Here is a 20,630-nt window from a genome sequence, read left to right as displayed (position 1 = left end):
TGCTAGCCCACCCAGTGGCTACGAGACTGCTGGTTTTCACTGCCGCCAGAGCTGCAAGGCCACTGGCTTGCATGGCCACCATGGAGCTGGGGCGAGGAGGACGGGATCCACACAAGTTCAAACACCACGGGAAGCCCACTGCTCCTGCTGCGCTCACGCAGCTGTTCTTGAACAAATGTTACTCTTTTTGTTCCAAGTCTTTAACTTCCAAAGTTTTGGAAAAGTTGACATTGATGTGTCTTGCCAGTGTTCTCGCTGCTTTAACAGAGGAGACTTTCAGAGGTCCTTACTCTACAGTTGTGGGATTCCAAGGCCATTCCCTGGTGACTCAGACGGTAAAGAAGCTGTCTGCAGTGCGGGAGACCTGGGTTCGATCCTGGGTTGGGAAGATCCCTGTAGAAGGGAGTGGTAACCCACTCCAGTATTCTTACTTGGAGAATTCCATGGACTGAAGAGCCTGCTGCTACTGCTGCTAAGTCACTTCAGTCGTGTCCGACTCTGTGCGACCCCACAGACGGCAGCCCACCAGGCTCCCCCGTCCCTGGGATTCTCCAGGCAAGAACACTGGAGTGGGTTGCCATTTCCTTCTCCTGGTGGGCTACAGTTCATGGGGTCACAGAAGAGTCAGACACAACTAAGCGACTAACACTTTCACTTTTTCACTTATCTGGGTTCCTGTGTAATTTTAGGGCGGTGGTAACCACCATTTTAAACTCAGGATCCTAAAAAACAAACAACAACAAAAAAAAGACACTCAAGTGGGTAAAAAATAAAAAATAAACTCAGGATCCCTGTGTCAGTCAGCATACAGAGTTAACACTTCATAGTTGTATTCTGAGAGACTGGTATTCCTCCAACAGCATGCCCAAGAAAGATCCAGAAAATTCACAATCACGGCCCTCAGATCCAGCCAAACTTTCTTCCTCGGGAATCCCTAGGACTGCTTCCTAAAACTGAGCTAACAAGAGAGAGGAATGATTCAAATACGGAGTACTTTTAGTCATAAGTCTCCCACGTTATTAAAAATCTATATTAACTTCAACATCTGAAAGTTGGTTCCCGGTGAGATGGCCTCATTTTCAACCTTAACATCGCTGGTACTCAGCTACTTGAAAAGCTGTGGAAATAAAGGCTTTCACAAGAGTGCTTACTCCACTGCTAATACTTGCTGAGGAAGGGCATAAAGAGACAGTCGTCTTTTCTAAGAAGCCATGCTAGAGAGGAGCATGAAACAAGAAGCCAGGGGAATGCATCCTTTTCCAAAGGAAAACTGAAGGAACCAGAGCTGCCGCAGCCCCATCCGTCCCCACTGTCCGCGTGCAGCCGCATCACTCGGGCGCCGAGCCTGGGCCACGGCCACACCCGCAGGGACGCCCCTCCAGCTCCTCCCTTTGTTGCATGAGTAATGGGAAAAGAGAAGAGAAACAGTAGGTGGAGAATGTTAACATCTTCCCTTGGTAGGGCTATCAGTCTTCTGCAGAGCAAGTCTGAGGCAAGAGGTAACACCCAACCCAAGAACATTTAGAGAATCTGCTCACGTGGGTCTGAGTGGCCCGAGGATCATATTCACTCTTGCCTCACCGAGCTCCCTCACTTTGCAAGTAACCATTTTCCCCTCTTACCAGGTGGCACCAGCGGTAAGGAACCCACCAGCCAATGCAGGAGACGTAGGAGACCTGTGGGTTCGATCCCTGGCTGGGGAAGATCCCCTGGAGGAGGAAATGGCAACCCACTCGAGTAGTCTCGCCTGGAGAATCCCATGGACAGAGGAGCCTGGTGGGCTACAGTCCACTGGGTCTCAAAGAGTCGGACATGACTGAGTGACTTAGGACATTTTCCTCTCCGCTGAGATGAGAAACAAATTGGGATTGAGAACAGTGAGATGCTTCTGTCCTTTGTGTTTAAAAATTCTGCAGCCCTGCTGCCAAACGGTGTAGCCCCGTTTTTGCCTCCAGGAAATCCCACCCCTGGGCTCAGCTCCCGACCCTCACACAGTCCACCTGCATCCCCTGCTGCCTCCACCAGCTGCCATCCGGGATGCTCGCATTCCAGGCAGGCTGAGAAGTGCCAGCTTCCCAAGTCGCCTCGCCTCGCCTCCCATCTGCCAGACGCTGCAGGACATCTCCTCTCTAGCTTCCACTGCTCAAACAGCTCTGCTGGGACACTAATGATACGTGAGAAAGCACGACACATGCGGGCAGTCTCGGAAGCCCTGGAAGCCTTGCTCAGTTCCCGCAGAGCTCCTCAGTTCACTTCCTCGCCTAGAGTTTGCTTTCTTAGCTAAAAGACCCTAGTCCATGAGAACCAAAGGTGTGACAAGGAATCCAGGTGTACCTTCAGGTTCCCCCAGTCAGGTGTGCCAGGTGTGCCAGGTAAGCCAGGTGTACCCCCGCAGTGGTTCACCCCACCCCACCCCACCCCACGTCACTGCTTTAACTACAGCATGTCAAACCATCCTGTGATAACTCCTCAAATGCAAACAGCACATAGGCGATCGCAGGGCTAAGCCATGGTATTAAGACTGGGGACTTCCGCGGAGGTCCAGAGGTTAAGACTCCACACTTCCACTGCAGGGTGCTCAGGTTTGATCCCTGGCTGCGGAACTAAGATCCCATACAAAACATGGCCAACAACAAAAATAAAACCCCTCTTTGGGAGCAATTATCTTTATACAGACATATGTACACACACATACTTCACCATTTCCTTTTACTGTCACTCTTCAAAGCCTGAGATCAGGACGGTATTTCATACATATATGCCTCCCCAGAATTGGTCCCAACACTTGCAAGTATGATATGTAAATGTGGGCTTCTTCCCAGCCTTGCTTTGGACGAGGCCTCCACGCTGCTCGATCGGAACCGCAATCCAGCAGCAGCATCCGCCGTCAGTCGGCCTCCGCGGAGCTGCGCTGTGTTCTGCCAGCTCCTCACTGGCTCTACACTTGTTCATTCTTGGCAGAAACCAAGACGCACTTAGACGTGAACATTCACTTTCAGAGCCTGGGCCTTAGGTGTTTAAAATGATAAGCATATTAGAAAAGCATTTAAAGATGACAGGCTCTGACTTATACCCTGTACTTTCAAGGGTGTGGGTGTGTAAAAGGGGATCTAAGTTCACAAACCACCCCCCTAAAATAAACACAGCCTCCAAACAATCTGCAGCATTTGGGGAGAAAACGCTCTTTGAGCCACTGATTTCCTAGTATCTAGCAATCACCGTCAGAAGTAAAACCCAGAACCTCCTAACTTCTATGAAAATGGAGGCTCCAAAAAAGGATTCCCAAAAGGCTTCAAGAAACGTCAGATGCAACAGGAAAGGGACAAGTAACCGAAGCGACTACGAGGGGAAAAACATTAAGAACATGTGTATGTATTTCTACCACATAAAAACCGACCAGGAATTTCTGCTCTTTCACTTCTCTTAACGGAGAGCAAGATTTACCAAGCTCCTCTCCTGATTCTTATTCTACAGGCATAAATAATAAATGCAAGTGAAGCCGCTCAGTCGTGCCTGACTCCGTGCAACCCCGTGCACTGTAGCCTGCTAGGCTCCTCCATCCATGGGCTTTTCCAGGCAAGGACACTGGAGTTGCCACTTCCCAGGGACTGAACCCAGGTCTCCCGCACTGAGGACCCTCTCTACTGTCTGAGCCACCAGGGAAAGGACGTGGCCAGCTCTTCGGCTGTAACACTGAGAAGTGTGGTGTGCCGGCACAGCCACCGTGGGGCCCCAGCACTATTCAACAGTCGGTCATCAGTCCACACCTGGAGTCCCACGTTCTCTACAGGAGGAGTGCCACTGAGGCCCACACGTCCCATTATACCCGACACCCTGAGTGGTTGGCAAGCGTGTCTTCCCAGGGGATAAACTTAACTTCTAGAAACAGCTTCAGAGTCAGCCATCCTGACGAAGATGAGTCTTCAACCCAGTTAAGACCATTTAAATAAGGTGCTATTATAAGATAAGGAGGCTGAGATGGCTGGTAACCTGGCTGAGAAGGCAGTTTTGACAGAGTGAGGATTGTGACCAACCTAGATAGCATATTAAAAAGCAGAGAAATTACTTTGCCAACAAAGGTCCATATAGTCAAAGCTATGGTTTTTCCAGTAGTCATGTATCGATGAGAGAGTCGGACTATAAAGAAGGCTGAGAGCCAAAGAACTGGTGCTTTCAAACTGTGGTGCTGGAGAAGACTCCTGAGAGTCCCCTGGACTGCAAGGAGGTCCAACCAGTGCATCCTAAAGGAAACCAACCCTCAATATTCATTGCAGGACTGATGCTGAAGCTCCAATACTTTGGCCACCTGATGCAAAGAGCCAGCTCATTAGAAAAGACCCTGATGCTGGGAAAGATTGAAGGCAGGAGGAGAAAGGGATGACAGAGGAGAAGATGGTTGGATGGCATCACCAACTCTGAGCAAACTCTGGGAGATGGTGAAGGACAGCGAAGCCTGGTGTTCTGCAGTCCATAGGGTCACAAAGAGTCGGACATGACTGAGTGACTCAACAACAACTCAGAGGATCAGCAAGGATCTCACTGATCCGTGGTTACCTCATGAAGAGCAGAGGCAAGGCCTCCCAAGAAACCACCTCAAAATGCAATGCTCATTTGGACAGCCAATGTCCAGTGTTGTTCAAGTAAGTTGCTCCTTGTTTTACTGTCATCCCCGGCTAAGATAACCAAAGGGAGAAAGGCATCTTTTTAAAGGCAAGAATCCTAAAGTATTAGTACAACTTTAGAGAAGCACAACTACCAGTGTTTCGCTGAGCACCCACTCGACACTGAGCAGAGCACCCTGGAGTTGCCTTCCTTGTCAGGGACTCGAAAGCCAAAACACACACACAAAGTTTTGTTCACCCTGAAAACAAGACAACAAAAGCATTTATTGCTTGGAAAATCAGCAAGGTCATCTGACGGTGGCAATGGAAAGAGGGTTGCTGAGGAATGGAAAGATTAGAGCCTGACTGACTTGTGTTCTTTAAGCAGGAAAATGCTCAGTATGAAGCTAAAGGCGAGACGGGTACAAGAGCAAATAGCAACCGTGGCACCGGACGCGATGGACAGTCGACGTTCTCAGCGCGGGTGGTCACTGGGCCAGGAGTGAACCATCTGTATTCTGATGAGTCACAGTGTCTGATGGCAGAGCTGATGGACAAAACACACTGGCTGTCCAAAGAGGCGCCACCACCCACCACAGTAACCATCCTTGCAGGGTGAAGAGTGAGGACCACTTCTGCTCCAGGAAGCCTCAGGCCATGACGATCTTAAAGTTTTAATACAAATACATTCGAGACCATCGACATGGCCACATTAAGTAATGGAGGGCTCACCACGATTTCTGGGGCTAAAGCCAGTCTTGTCTTCACAATCAAGAGGGTGTCAGTAATGCCTCTATGTCTCCAGCTAACAAGACTTCAGGTCACTGGTGTCTCTACGCGCTAAAAGCACATGGTACAAGAAAAGTCTGAACAATGGGAACAAAGGAAAGCAGAGTGAGCAACCAACACCTGGCACATGGTAGGTCGGGAGGAGAAACCTGTCCAGCAGCCAGGACGTCCACAGACGACGCTGTGGCCTTAGTAAGTCAGCACCACCTGCCACCTTAAAAACCATGCAGTCGGGACATCCCTGGCAGCCCAGTGGCTACCACTCTGCCTGTCCACCAATGGGGGCATGGCTTCCGTCCCTGGTCGAGGACCTGAAGATCCCATATGCCATGCGGCGTGGCCAAAAATACTTTAAATCGGGAAGTTAATTTGAAGACTCCTGAGAGTCCCTTGGACTGCAAGGAGAGCAAACCAGTCCATTCTAAAGGAAATCAACCCTGAATACTCACTGGAAGGATGGATGCTGAAGCTCCAATACTTTGGCCACCTGATGCAAAGAACCAACTCACTGGAAAAGACCCTGATGTTGGGAAAGACTGAAGGCAAAAGGAGAAGTGGGCAGCAGAGGATGTGATGGCTGGACAGCATCTCCAACTCAATGGACATGAATTTGAGCAAACCCCAGGAGATAGTGAAGGACAGGGGAGCCTCGCATGCTGCAGTCCATGGGGTTGCAAAAAGTCAGACATGACCTAGTGACTGAACAAAAATCTCAATTGAATTAGGTCGGGAATCGGATCTGTAATGAACCTGTGTGTTGGTTACCGTGATAGTTACGGTGATTTATGCACTATAAACATGTTCATTCCTCCTTTAATGTTTGGATATATTTTAAGAAATATTATAATAAAAATAATTTAAGTCAACCCATGAAATCCTTACTGATGTTCTCTCTCAGGAGGGTGTACTTTATTCAGGCCTTAAAAAAAAAAAAAAACACTATATAATTTTTGCCTGCTGTCTTCCCACTGCAGAAAAGGAAACCCATGATTAACTGTCCTGCCTAAGGCAAGCAATATTAGAATAAGGTATTCCTCATCAGGAAATTTTGAAACAGGAAAAAAGAAAAACACCTAAGCCAATCGGGTAAGCAATGAGTAACAGTAACATTAATATAGTGAAATATAAGTGAAAGAGGAGAGTGAAAGAGCTGGCTTAAAACTCAACATTCAAAAAACTAAGATCATAGCATCCAGTCCCATCACTTCCTGGCAAATAGATGGGGAAACAATGGAAACAGTGAGAGACTTTTACTTTGGGGGGCGGGGGGGGCTCCAAACTCACTGCAGATGGTGACTGCAGCCATGAAATTAAAAGACACTTGCTCCTTGGAAGAAAAGCTATGAGCAACCTAGACAGCATATAAAAAGCAGAGACATTACTTTACCAACAAAGGTCCGTCTAGTCAAAGCTATGGATGGTTTTTCCAGTGGTCATGTATGGATGTGAGAGTTGGACAATAAAGAAAGCTGAGTGCTGAAGAACTGATGCTTTTGAACTGTGGTGTTGGAGAAGACTCCTGAGAGTCCCTTGGATTGCAAGGAGATCCAACCAATCCATCCTAAAGGAAATCAGTCCTGAATATTCACTGGAAAGGCTGATGCTAAAGCTGAAATTCCAATACTTTGGCCACCTGATGCGAAGAACTAACTCCTTGGAAAAGACTCTGATGCTGGAAAAGATTGAAGGTGGGAGGAGAAGGGGATGACAGAGGATGAGATGGTTGGATGGCATCACCAACTCGATGGACATGGGTTTGAGTAAGCTCTGGGAGTTGGTGATGGACAGGGAAACCTGGTGTGCTGCAGTCCACGGGGTCTCCAAGAGTCAGACACTACTGAGCAACTGAACTGCAGTGAATTAGTGAATATATCATGATATTTTTGTCATTATTCTTCAATACTGGGCTCAATTTAGAAGTGCTCCTTTTATTGATTACCCCTGCCATTTCTGTCAAAATGTCCTGTGACTTCTTCTGTGTTCTAGGAATGAGTCTACACAAGGAATCTGAAAAGGCAACACCACACTCAAGCTCAGTGTCGTATGCAGTAAAATCCCGGCCAGCAACCAGCACACTGTAAAGTTTGAGGTCCTCCTTTTCTCCTTTTTTTTTTTTTCTGATTTTCTATGTATACTTGAACTCTTCTAACAGACAGCTAAAGATCCTGCTGTTGGCTCACCGAACTCCTAAGCGGTTACTTTCCAGCAGCACTGGTATCAGAGTGGAAGGTGCAGCCAACAGGTATCGCCCAAAGAAGCACTGCCCGGATGCGGGAGCCCCAGCATCTTTCAGGACAACAGATCCGAGGGATACAGGCCAGAAACTGCACACTCACCGGATGGGCCCAGCAGCTCAGGCACTGGGGTGCTATGAGGCCGGACACAAATATTAACAGGATTGGGGTCCACATGGAGAAATCAGGCCCACACACACCTATCTCGGGCTCAGCAGGGCAGCCTCATTCAGCTCACCACCCAAAGAACTCAAAATGCACAACCTTGAAAAGCCCAGTGACCTGGCGTTAGACAGTTTGACTGTGAAAACTCTGTCCCTGGGGCTCTATCATCCCAGGCCACCAAGGAAGGCTGCTGGGAAACCAAAGAGTCACCATTAAAAAGCGGACAGATATCGAAATGCCACACTCTCTTGAACTACAGAAAGCCCTCTAGTCAATTCAGACCACACTAAAACTGACTGATTCTCAGAAGGCCTCTTTACCTCTAGCAAATCAAGGTATTTTTAATAGTTCTGCTACCTCTAAACCCAGAGTGGTCATGAATGACCCTCCCAACCCCTCCTCCAAGGGATACTCCATAATTAAATCACTGGGAAGCTGCGATAGTTAATATGCACAGGGAAGAAACAGGAATTTATAAATAAATGGGAAGTTATCATTTTCCCATTTTACCTGAATTTAACAACAGTATTTTTAAAAGGCAAAGATGGTGCATGTGCCTATCTGCAGGAGAAAAGCCGACATCCAGACACTAACTCCTGTGAACTCCCCGCTAGACCTTCGGGACTGGGAAATTCAATCCTGTGCAGAGCTGAGTATAAATAACCACCTTCCTTCCTGCCTGCTCCAGTCTGGAGCCAGCATGACAGAAAAACAGAGCCCCACAACTCAACATGCCTCATCCTCTACAGCCTTGTGAGGAACAAAACCACAGGCGAACTGAAAAGGGCACATCTCCATCCGGGACGCCGAAGACCCAGGTTCAAATTCCGACTCTGGCCCTCACTAGGCCCTGGGACTTTGATCAAGCCACCCATGCTTGCTAAGCTTTGCTTTTCTCATCTGAAAAAACATGAAAAAGATTATTTAAGAACCCCACGTGTTTGGTGGATGGATTAAATTAGATAATCGTGTAAAATTGGTACACACTAGAGCAGGGTTTCTGCAACCTGGCACTACTGGCGTTTGGGGCCTGATAAGTTTTTATTGTGGTGGCCTTCCTGTGCTTTGTAGGATGCTTAGCATCATCCCTGGCCTTACCCATGGATGCCAGGAGCATCTCCCAAGTTTTAACCACCAAAAGCCTTTCCAGGTACTGCCAAAGGTTCTGGGGGGTCAGGGGGGCTTACCACCCAGTTTAAAACCACTGTACCTGGTACTTGGTAAATAATTTAAGAAAGGGTTTCTCCCTCCCATCCAGTAGTGACCTGAAACAAACCTGGGGGGAGGGGGGTGATGATTATTCTAGAATCTTCCCTTTTTCTAGTCTAATCGGTCAGTAGCCACATACAACGCCTCTGCCTTCCACATGCCTCTGGCATTTACTCTCTGCCTCCTGCACCCCCACATGGTCAGTCCCACGGCCACGGCCACCAGCTCTGCCCAGCCAGCTATGGGACCGCCCACCGTGGTCCACCTCCCCATCCGTTCTCTGCCGGCTGCAAGGTGAACATGAAGAAAGCACAGCTCTAACGAGCTCTCACAGTGCCCCAGAGGATAAAGCCCCGGTTCCCTGACAAGGTCCACAAGGCTGTTCACAGATAACCACCTCCTCCTGTGACTCTGGCCACTCGGGCCTCACGGGTGCCCCCTCTCCGCTCCCTGGAGACCTGCCCTGAGACACCGCCGAGTGCTGGTCCCACCCACAGGCTCTGGAGCCCGACTGCCTCGGTTCCAGTCCTGGCTCTGCCACTTCCTAGCTCTGTGACCCTCGAGCAAGTTAGCTAATGTCTTTGTGCCTCAGTTTGCCCACCTGTGAGATGGTGATAAAGTACCCACCTCCAGGACTTCCCTGGTGGTCCAGTGGCTAGGATTCTGCACTTTCAATGCAGGGGGCCCAAGTTCAAACCCTGGTCAGGGAACTAGATCCCACATGCCACAACTAAGAGCCTGCATGGCCAAATAAATAAGTAAATATTGAAAAAAAAAAAAAAGAAGAAGAATTTACAAAATACCCACCTTCAAGGGCTGTTGTGAAGATTTTGCAAGTTAGTTTTTGTCAGATATACGCATCAGCACCTAGCAGAGGAAAAGTTCCCAACTTTTAACTACTGGCTTATTTTAATCCAAAACTCAGCTCAGACGTCACTGTTCGAAGCCTACACCAGTTTTCCCACCCGCCTTCACAGCCCAGACTCAGCTGCCCTCCTATACAGTTATCGCTACTACCGCACTGACCACAAGTGGCTGCTGTCCACGTTCCTGTCTCACGTAGATCACACCCTCCCTCGGAGCAGGGGCTGTGTGTCACTGACCACCTCAGTCCCCAGCACAGCATCAGGTCTCACGCGTGTCCGCTCCACGCAAGCCAGAATCCCAGACTGGACAATCTCAGCAGATCAGCCAGTCCAAAAAAACAAAGCCCTTACTTGTCCATGCCACACAGACCTCCCCTCCCTTCTCCTAGTCTAGGCCATTACTTCAGATTTTCTTAACTATCCTCCTTCCCTACAATTCCAACTGAAAAGACCTCCTGCTTCTCCAAGCCCCCTCAAAATACGAAGACATTCCAAAGAAGAAGGGCACTTTGGATCATTTTACACTGGTTTTTATTTTCCACAGATTTCTTAGAGGCCAAAGGAATCCTTGAAACTGCCATTGCCCAGACCAGAGTATCTGCTTGAAACCGTCACTTTGCAGAATTAAGGTCACCTGGCAAAGAAGCACAATGTCCTTGTTGCCCAGGTATTAAAATCACCACAAGACTGGGAAACTGAGATAAAGTAGGAGTTTGGGATTAACATATACACATTACTAGATACAAAATAAACAAGGACCTACTGTATAGCATAAGGAACCATACTCAATATCTCGTAATAAACTATAATTGAAAAAATCGGAAAGAATATATATACATACATATATATGTATGTACAACTAAATCACGTTTGATGTACACTTGAAACTAACAATACTGTAAATTAACTATACTTCAATTTTTTTTTTTTTTTTTGCTGCACCACAAGACTCGAGGCATATACAATCTTAGTTCCCCGACCAGTGAGTAAACCCAGGCATGCAGCTGTGAGAGTGTGGAATCCTGACCACTGGACCGCCAGGGAACTTCCTATACTTCAATTTTGTTTTAATTATTTAAAAAAACGAACAAAAAAAAAAGATTCGGAACCTGGGAAGTCCCTCCTCCCTGGAGCAACAGGATATTACCAATGTTGGGACTTACCAACCCACCTCATCCCATTCATCAAATCGTCCATTGCCGGTCACTCCTGCCCCTTCCTGCAATTATTGATCTTTTTGTGTCCTAAGACCAGCCTCATTCTAACAAGACAAGTGCTTGTTATGAAAGAACAATATACAAAAGCTAAGACTATACAAGGGCTTTGAGTGGAGAAATAAGGTCTGAGAATCTGAAAACGTGAACTGTGAACTCATCAGAACAGTACTTCTCACACCTGATGTTCAGTTCAAAAGGTAAAACATTCTCAAAGCCCCTCTCTTTGCTAACTCAGATTCTTCGGTTGATATTTCATTTATACAAATGTAAAACTAGGTCTACATCCAATGACGCTCCTTGCCACCAAGCTGGTTCCACGCAGCCCTGCTACATCGTATTTGATGTCTAAACTCATGTCTCCAACACCTTTTCAACTGCAGACAGAAACTTCTGTTCACATCACCAGGCACACGATGATTTGGCCTTCTCCGGGCAGGAGGATATTGCTGGTGTACTGAGTCCATTCTGGTCTTATCCCCTTAGAGTGCGTGCATGCTCAGTCATGTCTGACTCTTTGCAACCCCATGGACTGCAGCACCCCAGGTTCCTCTTGCTTGGCGTTTCCCAAGCAAGAATACTGAAGTAGGTTGCCATTTTCTTTCTCCAGGGGATCTTCCTGACCCAGCGATCGAGCTCTTGCCTCCTGCTTCTCCTACGCTGGCAGGCAGATTCTTTGCCACTGAGTCACCAGGGAAGCCCGAGCAGGTATGTTACTCTTAGCATAATCAAAACACACCTTTGGACCTCCCCTTTTCCCCTTACTATTAGGTAAGTAACTGGTGTATTGAGTCCACCTAACTGCTCACACCAAAACCCTGGGTGGTAACTCCATATACATCTATCAAGACCCAGGCACTTCCTCCAAAACACAGACCAGACCCATCCACCTCACCACATGGCACCATGCCCTTCCTCACACCTCAGCCAACCATCACCTCCCGACCAACCAACCAGTACTGGAGATTCCGGACTGGTCTCCCTGCTTTCTTTCATGTCCTTCCCACAACAATCCTTTCTCCCTAGAGGCGCTTCACAAATTAGATCCTGCTACTGCTCTGCTTAAAACCCTCCAATGGCTCTGCAACTCTGAGAAAAACCCAGCCCCCCAAAGCAGCTCCTGTGGCCTCCGTCCACACCCCTGCCCCACACGCCCCAGGCACCCTGCTTCTCTCTCTGCTCCTCAAGCCTCTGTGTCTGCTATCCACCCACCCTGTCCCCCGTACTTTGGAATATTCTGTCCCAAAACCTCGAGTAGCCATCAACCCCTCACTCAGGTCTCCGCTGAACTCATCGTACTGTGGGTTCTTGGACAGCATGGACCCCCTCCAGGACACAGGGTGGGGGGGGGGGGGGCACTCTGCCCCACTCAAGGATGTGAAATTTGCAAAAACGCATCAGAGCTTCTCCCTCACGGCCACATGGCAGAGGCTCACGCCACTCAGCCTCACTCCCCACCGAGGCTCTGACTCTGGGAAGAGGAACACCGCACTTCCCAGCATCAGAAACCACTTCCTGTGTTTGGGGATTCCCACGGCCTGAGTTCCCGGGCTGGCTGGGGCCATCCCCCACGACAGAAACCAAAAGTCGAAGAAGGGGAAACAGGCCCTCCCAGCAGCAAGGCGGTGAGCCCAGTCAGAGGTTCCGGCTGGACTTCTCCCACCAGAGACACAAGGAGAGTGGGCAGAGAAGAGGCAGTGGAGCGGGCCTGAGGCTGCTGTCCTCCCCAAGTGTGCCTGCAGGACTGGCTCTGGGCTGGCTTCTGGGAGCTTGAACGCACACAGCTCCGTCCACTAACACAGACGCGCCCCCAGTGGCGAAGGGTGCCCAGACTGACTGTGCCAACACCTGCCCTCCTCCTGGGAGCTAGAATTTTAGTATGTGGTAGGCAGGCAGCACTGACACAATCCGTTCCCATCACAAAGCTTGGGCACGCCCTGGGAGACAGCATCTCCTCCACGTGGTCCCAGCAGTGGTCAGAGGAATGGAGCACGCCCTGCCTGACGCCCCTGGAGGAGGCCTCTCGGAAGCTCCCTGCTGATCTCCGATGTCACTCCAGGCACCTTTATTTCTTTAGTGATTTCACTTTGCTACCCTTTTGCTGTAGCCAGCTCTAACTGTGAGTGGACCCGTTTCCAGGTCTTGGGACTCCTCCTACTGGATCACTGAGCCTGAGAGTGGCTGGGAGGATGCCCACCACAAGTAGGGAACAGGAGGGCTGAGGCAGTTACAACAAGAGGCGCCCCGCCACACGGCAGCCAAGGGGGCAGGGACAGTGTGGGAGGCGGCATGCAGTGTCCAGGGTCCCCTGGGCCCCGTCGGATGCTCCCTGCAGGCTCGCTGGCTGCGATCCGGCGTGTCCAGCTTCTCTTCGTCCTTGACCACTGGCCAGGCCTGACTCTCCAGCTTGACAGGTACTTCTGGGCTATGCAAAATGCCTTCAGTAAATCCCGTTCTGCTCAAATCCATCAGAGTGGGTCTCTGTTGCTTGTAATCAAGCGTCCCCAACTATCAGAGATTCTGTGATACAAACTACACTATAAACAAAATTGGAATGTCCAAAGAGGGCCGGGGCAGGTAGAGGGTCCTGTGAGTCCCACGATCCCAGTCCAGAGAAGGTTCTGCTGAGCAGAAGGAGTTTAAGTGCCCTGCTTTCTGTTACCCAAACTTGGTGCCTCTTCATTCGAGACTATTTTTCAAATCACCTCGAGGCAGAAGCGATGGGATGAGCAGGGCATAGAGACCTGTCACTAAGACACAGAAATTCCCAAAGCACAGAGTTCATCTGGATAAGATCACTGGCTGTCATTTACCAGCCCATGGAACTGACTGGAAGCAAAAAAAAACCTGGAATCTAAGTTTTCATGGGAGCAATACTGCCAAGTATTCCACTCAACTGATACCAGCCTTCGGCTGTTGAACCCCCAGACATACCACCCTGAAGTCACAAGCTCTCCCCCAAGCAGGGCCCCCGAGGAGGGGGCTCTGCTGGTTCCCATCCATCCAGGTGCAGCTGCAGGAGACAGGAATCAAAGCAGACCCTCACAGTGGACACACAACAGCAGAGCCGGAAGCGGCCGGACTGGCTGAGCAGCGAGAGCTCCTGGCTACTCCTGTTCCACCAGCAGCCATACCCTGAGATTCCTTATCTGCTCCCTCTCCAAATGGGAGGTTTATTGTAACATCTTGTTCCTTCTTCGCTGCCGGAGGCTGGACGGATCTAGTGACCAACTACGTCAGAGTCACTAGACGTTAAAAAAAAAAAAAAACTTTCAGGTGGAGAAGTGGCAGGGTGTCACCCAGAGATCTCTGCAACACTTAAATACTTGGGCTGCCTCTCTGGGGAAAGGGAGTGTGCGATTCCATGAGGCCATGGACATTTCTGAAGGTGGATGAATTATCCAACAGGTGCACTGTGGGGTCACCACGGGGCTCACCCAGCTCAAGGGCGGGACCAGTAAGGCAATAAAGGTAACCCCACCCCCGCCTTCCCACTGGCTGGCTAAGGGATGCGCAGATCTCAGCTTCTGTGGGCCAGGGAGACACAACGGGAGATTTCCTGGCTGATTATGGGAACGAGATTTTCTTAATCTTAAGCAGAAAGCCACAGGAGGTGATTATCTTCCCTCTGCAAGTAGAAAAGGAGAACAAAGCTCTAACTGCCACTGGCAGCCAACCTCAGACCAACAAAGGCTCTGAACCGGGCCAGGCTGTAGACAGCAGAGTCGTGAAAAACGGACTCGATTCCCCGATGAGGTCACTGAGCAGGCACGTGTCCTAACAGTCCAGGTGGGAGCTTCTTAACAGACACATCATAACTGAACAAGAGAGATTAAGGCTGCAGTTGCTGTGACAACCACCAAGAGTCTACCATAACACACAAGGTTGACGTTGGCCAACTTCAACTTTGGGGAGGATGAGGGATGCGGGGGAGATAAGCAAGTGAAGGACCTACCACCACATGAAATACACTTATCAACTGGAAGATGCATCCTTATTTCAGAAATACTAAAAGCCGCATGGGGAGGGGGGATAAAGACACGTCCCAGGTTAGCTGTTACATGGCATTGGCCAACCCTGTCCTTCCGTTCAGGAAGGAACCACCATGAAACAGACCCTGGGAAGCAATGACACTTGAGGGACGTTACTCAGCTTGAAGGCAAAACAATGAAGAGCTTCTGGCCACTCTATTATTTTTGCCTAAGACTATGGCTAAGTGTAGTTATCACTTTGATATCTAAACGCTCAATTTAGATAACACCTCAATGAGGCAATTACGTAATGACAAGACCTCTCCCTCAAAACCCAAGAAAAAATAGAAACAAATTTGAGTTTGATCACAGGCCACACTTTTCATAGTGCGCACAGGAGAAAGTTAGAACACTACTAAAGATTCAGACAACGTCTGTGCAACCACAAGACCCTGAAAGATGAAAATGCAAGCCGTACGTGTCCATAGCAGAGAAACTGAAACACCTGGTTTGCAAGTTGCTGGGTGAAAAAAAGAATCGGACGTAACATCCACTTTTTCTGAAAAAATAACCAACCTTCTACCCCTACCCTCCGCTTCCCACGGTAGGAGGCTCCTAGAAGGCGCCACTGGCAGCGCAATGACCTCAACATCCTCGGACCCAAAGCACAAAGGGGGCTGCTGACAAAGCATGCCCAACCCAGCAAACACTATCCAGCTGCCCAAAGCTCGAAGTATCTGCATCAAACACTATCCAGCTGCCCAAAGCTCGAAGTATCTGCATCAAACACTATCCAGCTGCCCAAAGCTCGAAGTATCTACATCAAACTCTATCCAGCTGCCCAAAGCTCGAAGTATCTACCATCTGGGAGGTTTCTTTCTGCCTCATTTTCAGACTCACTCTTACATTAAAGGGGCAGGGGCGGGGGTGGGGGGTGGGGGGTAGTTTGTAGTAGAAATACACAAAACATTTAGCAAGCAAAGAAAGAAAACCAAAAGAATGGCAATCCCTCTGCCCAAAGATAACTGCCATCACTATCACGGGTTGGTTACGTTCCTGGTCATGTTTCCTCGGCATAAACACTTTAAGCCACAATAGGATTCTACTGTTGTGAAGAGACAGCACACCCACTGTTTTGTAACCTACTTTTTCCACTTATTATATTACCGACATCTCCATGTTATTAAACACCCTTCACTCTCTCCCCACCCCTCTGCCACCCTCGTGGCTGCACAATAAATAACATTCTCCATCTCACTTCTCCCAGCAGAGAAGGAAAAGCTTTTAACTCCAGCTTAAATGTTCTCTTTTACTAATAACATGCAGACAATTAAGACCCCTATTTCAAAGGCAGGGAGCACAGCCCATACCAACTTCTTAATCATCAGCATAAACATACTCTAGAACACACAGAGTTCAGCTCCCTCTGGGTACAGCTCCATCCAAGAACCACGTTCATTTATCATCAGGAGTTAACAGGCGAAGGAAGAGACACAGCCAGTTCAAAGTTTAAAAACCACCTGACTGACTGTAATCACAGCCGCCTCCAATGATCGCACACAGCATAGAAAGCACAAAAAGAATTAGAAGAAACTATAAAAGGAAGCAAACTGATCCTCAGTTTTGCTTAAAAAAAAAAAGAAACCCATACTCCTTCCCATTTCCAAACCAAACTGCCTAAGTTGAAGCTGGCATTCTGATGACACCCAAAGATAAAACCACTGATGAACTGAGAGAGAAAAAAATGGAGGCTTAGAAAAAGCATACGATTCTTAACAGATTCCCATTCTTCTGGAGCTGAAGGTGGCTGGGAGAGTCGTAAGTACACAGAGCTTTGAATTTAGCGGGATACACATACACCCACTTTTTCTCATGAATTGTTAATACTGAGTGCTTACAAAGCACGAGAAGTCTCTACGTAGTATAGGCTTGCTTTCATTTTTCTGGGAAAACCAAAGTGTCTTCCAGCACTAAAAAAAACAAAACTTAATACATGTAAATAAAGTAACACTTTCTGTGCAAACATCTCCAGCTAAACAACAGGAAAAGTTAGTAGACAGTTTGCCTTCTGCTATGTTACCTGGTGGGGGGGGCGCTTCCCTTGTGTCTCAGCTGGTAAAGAATCCACCCACAATGCAGGAGACCTGGGTTCCATCCCTGGGTTGGGAAGCTCCCCTGGAGAAGGGAAAGGCTACCCACTCCAGTATTCTGGCCTGGAGAATTCCATGGACTGTAGGGGTCACAAAGGGTCAGATACGACTGAGCGACTTTCACCCACTCACAGGTTACCTGGGACCCAAGCCTATCTGCCCCGGAGTCCCTGCACTGATGACATCTAATGTGGTGACCAAAATGTACGCTGGAAACACAGATCACAAAAAAACGGTTTAACTCTAAAGCTTAAACCGTTAAAACAGATGTTCAAGTGGGGCAACTCCGAGTGACCTCTGGCCAGGTGGGAGCACACTGTCCATCTTTCTCACTGTGGCCACCTCATCACCACATCAACCCACAAGGGCACATCCAGCCTCATGAGATGCTTTAAAAGACACAAGGCGCGACCCAGAACAGCACCCGAGGAGGCCAGGAAGAGCCGTGCCTCGAATGAGGCTGAACAGGGAAGTAAAATTAAACTATGGAAACTGGCAAGACCAAGAATCAGAGGCACACACACACACAAAAAGATTCACAAGAGGCAGGCCCTTGTGGCTGTTTCACAGGATCCCTCCCGAGTCCGCTCCCTCGGTCCGCAGGGATCAAGTCACACAGAAGACGGAACGCACCATCTCCCCCTGGAAGACAGGGGTGGCCACGGAGGTGACCTGAGCAACTCAAGGATCAAAAGTTCACGTCAGGGTATCTTTGGTGGTGGTTGTTTCATCGCTTAAGTCCGACTCTTTGCGACTCCGTGGCCTGCAGCATGCCAGGCTCCCCTGTCCTTCACCATCCTCTGGAGTTTGCTCACTGAGTCGGTGATGCCATCCAAGCATCTCATCCTCTGCAGCCCCCTTCTCCTTTAGCCTTCAACCTTTCCCAGCATCAGGGTCTTTTCCAAAGGAAGAACAGTGTATCTGGGAAGCCCTGAGGAGTCCCAGGAGATGGGCCATGACCCTACCCAGCAATAGGACCGTTCCCTGGGCAAGTTCATTTCATTCTTGGGGCCGCCAACCCTACAAACCTGGCCAAGGTTCTTCTGCGTAGGACAGACCTCACATCACGTGCAGCATTTTACACTAAAAGAAGTCACCTTTGAATGGCCCTTTCTTCCTAGTGAACAGGAGGCATAAAAAGAATATGAAGCCTCTCACTGGATGCTTGCCTGCCTGCCAAGAAGCCACCAAGCAGTGAGTCTGACGACAGCAAGGGAATCTGATACCCTCGCCATTAAACTCGGCCAGTTCTGAATCAATATGGGATTCTGAAATTAGAGACAAAAAGTCGACTAAAGTGTCAAACTTAAGTCTGTTACCCCGGACGCGCTTATGTAATATGGCTTTTCTCACCTAAAACTATTAAAATAAAGTTAGCATTCAGGCCACATGGGTTCAGAACAAAGTTTTATGATTATAACGATATCTTACATTTTTATGAAATAAGTGTCCCAGATCCTGACTCACTGCTTTTCTCTCTGTTAGAACCTGAGCCTCCTTCTTGCCTCAGGAATCAAGAATATCTCCAGCAATTCAATACTTGGGAGCCGTGATGGTTATCAATTCCTTCTCAAAGTCAGTGAGAGCCATTATGGAACGGTCTGTGCAACTCAAATGGAATTATTCAGAAGTCCTTATGCACCCAAGAAGAAAGGATGTGAGGCTGTGCATTCCTGTGCATTCGTATGTTGTGGGGGCTTTTCCCCAAATCCAAACACCTGCACTTCCCTCAAATGTTAATATGTTCTAGGTAAGAGGAACCTTGAAAAGTCTAGAAAACAGATGATTCCTGATACTGCCCACAGTGAGAAATATCACTTTGTTTTTAGTAAAGAACTGATCTTTTGGGGAAAACACTGTTTTCTAAACCTAGGTTCTTTATCCTCATCTCTAAATTATCCTCCCATTTCTATGTTCCACCAACAAACAACTCCCAAGCCAACAGTCATATCATTAAACAGAAACAGTACAAATATTGCCACCTATAGTTGGAAAACGAAATATATTTGCTTATACTGTGACCTGGAAGAGAAACAATATAAAAACAGAACATAACATTGTCACACTTCTCATGCCCTGCGCTAATTCTACAACCCTAACACTTATCATTTCTATATGATTGATTCATTATTTTAACCCTCTTTTACATGGACTGTCAAAAGACCGTATAGTCTGCTTTGTTACCAAATCACAAATGAATCAGTAAGACAGAATCACTTATTCAAAGACCTACTGCATCACAAAGTTTGAAAACTCAACTTAGGGTTTCTTTTGATTGCTGCTACTTGCCTAGGACCCAAAATTTAAGAGCAACAGTAAAGGTGGCTTAAACATCTTAACTCAAAAGGAGCAATTTAATATGATCTCAATCTATCACAAAGGAATTAATTTGTTTCTTCCATAAGTCACATAGTATTATGTTTTTACCAAGAAGTAAAGAACTACATAACACAGAAAGGTTATTAATTAGCAATGAACAAAAAGGTTCTTCCCTTCGGGGGGGCATGCAGAAGCAGTTTAGCAGGAACTCAAAAGTACTGCTGTGATACAGTTCTAAAACCATTCTTAACATCAAGGATTTCGTTCTTGAGATATTTCATATTTTTCTTGAGGTGTATCAAACATATTGATGCTCCCAGAATCCCCAAACAGCTTTCCAAGGAAGTTTCCTGGGGATGTGGGCACTCACTGCACTGAAAACAAAGATGCCAGGCCCCGTTCAACCACGTTGCATCCTGGGAATTTCCTGGTGGTCCAGTAGCTAGGATTCCAAGCTTCCACTGCAGGGGACACAGGTTCGACCCACTGTGGGGGAACTAAGATCCGGCAAGCCATGTAAGCCAAAACTACATAGTAAAATTTTAAAATAAAATTAAATTTGCATTCTGCATGGAAAAGAAATTGCAATCATCTGAGGGCTCTCATTTACCCCTCTCTTTATGCTTTTGACCAATAAAATTTATTCCTTAAGGACACTACTTTTCAGTGATGACATAATAAACATTCAATAAAACTAAAACAGAATATACATTAAAATGTCAATTGCTTGCAAATTCTACAGACTCCTGGAAGCAAAGAAAAACCTCCTACAGAGAGAATTTAAAACAATGCATTATACTGAACAAAATGTATATATATAATATATAATATTTATTATATTAAATAATATATATTTATTTAATATTACATTTAATTATATATATGTTTTCAAATTGCTTTCAAATGTCACCACAAAACCCATTCATTTTTAAGGTTTCTTTCTCAAATGCCAGCGGTAAGGACACAGGTGTAAACAGGGTAGCCCATGTCCTGGGCAGAGAGCTCGTCGACCAGCAGGGCTAGGCCTGACTCAGGCACTTGGAGCTGGGATGAAGGGCAAGGCTTACATTCCCGGGGACCCAGCCTCTCACAGCCTCCTTCGGATCCAGACA

The 20,630-nt window shown here is 47.8% G+C and overlaps 1 protein-coding gene and 1 non-coding gene across 3 annotated transcripts in view; one reads left to right on the top strand and one right to left on the bottom strand.

Moving 5' to 3' along the window:
- Window positions 1-20,630, bottom strand: part of NEDD4L (NEDD4 like E3 ubiquitin protein ligase) — a 371,669-nt gene that overhangs the window by 346,538 nt on the left and 4,501 nt on the right. The window lies entirely within an intron of this gene.
- Window positions 9,636-9,708, top strand: TRNAE-UUC (transfer RNA glutamic acid (anticodon UUC)). The gene has a single exon. It is a non-coding gene; the product is annotated as a tRNA-Glu (tRNA).

The sequence above is a fragment of the Budorcas taxicolor genome, chromosome 22 (genome assembly GCF_023091745.1).
Source record: "Budorcas taxicolor isolate Tak-1 chromosome 22, Takin1.1, whole genome shotgun sequence".
Classification (NCBI taxonomy): Eukaryota; Metazoa; Chordata; class Mammalia; order Artiodactyla; family Bovidae; genus Budorcas; species Budorcas taxicolor.
The sequence above is the reverse complement of the archived record's forward strand: the minus strand, read 5'-3'. Positions and strand labels throughout refer to the sequence as shown.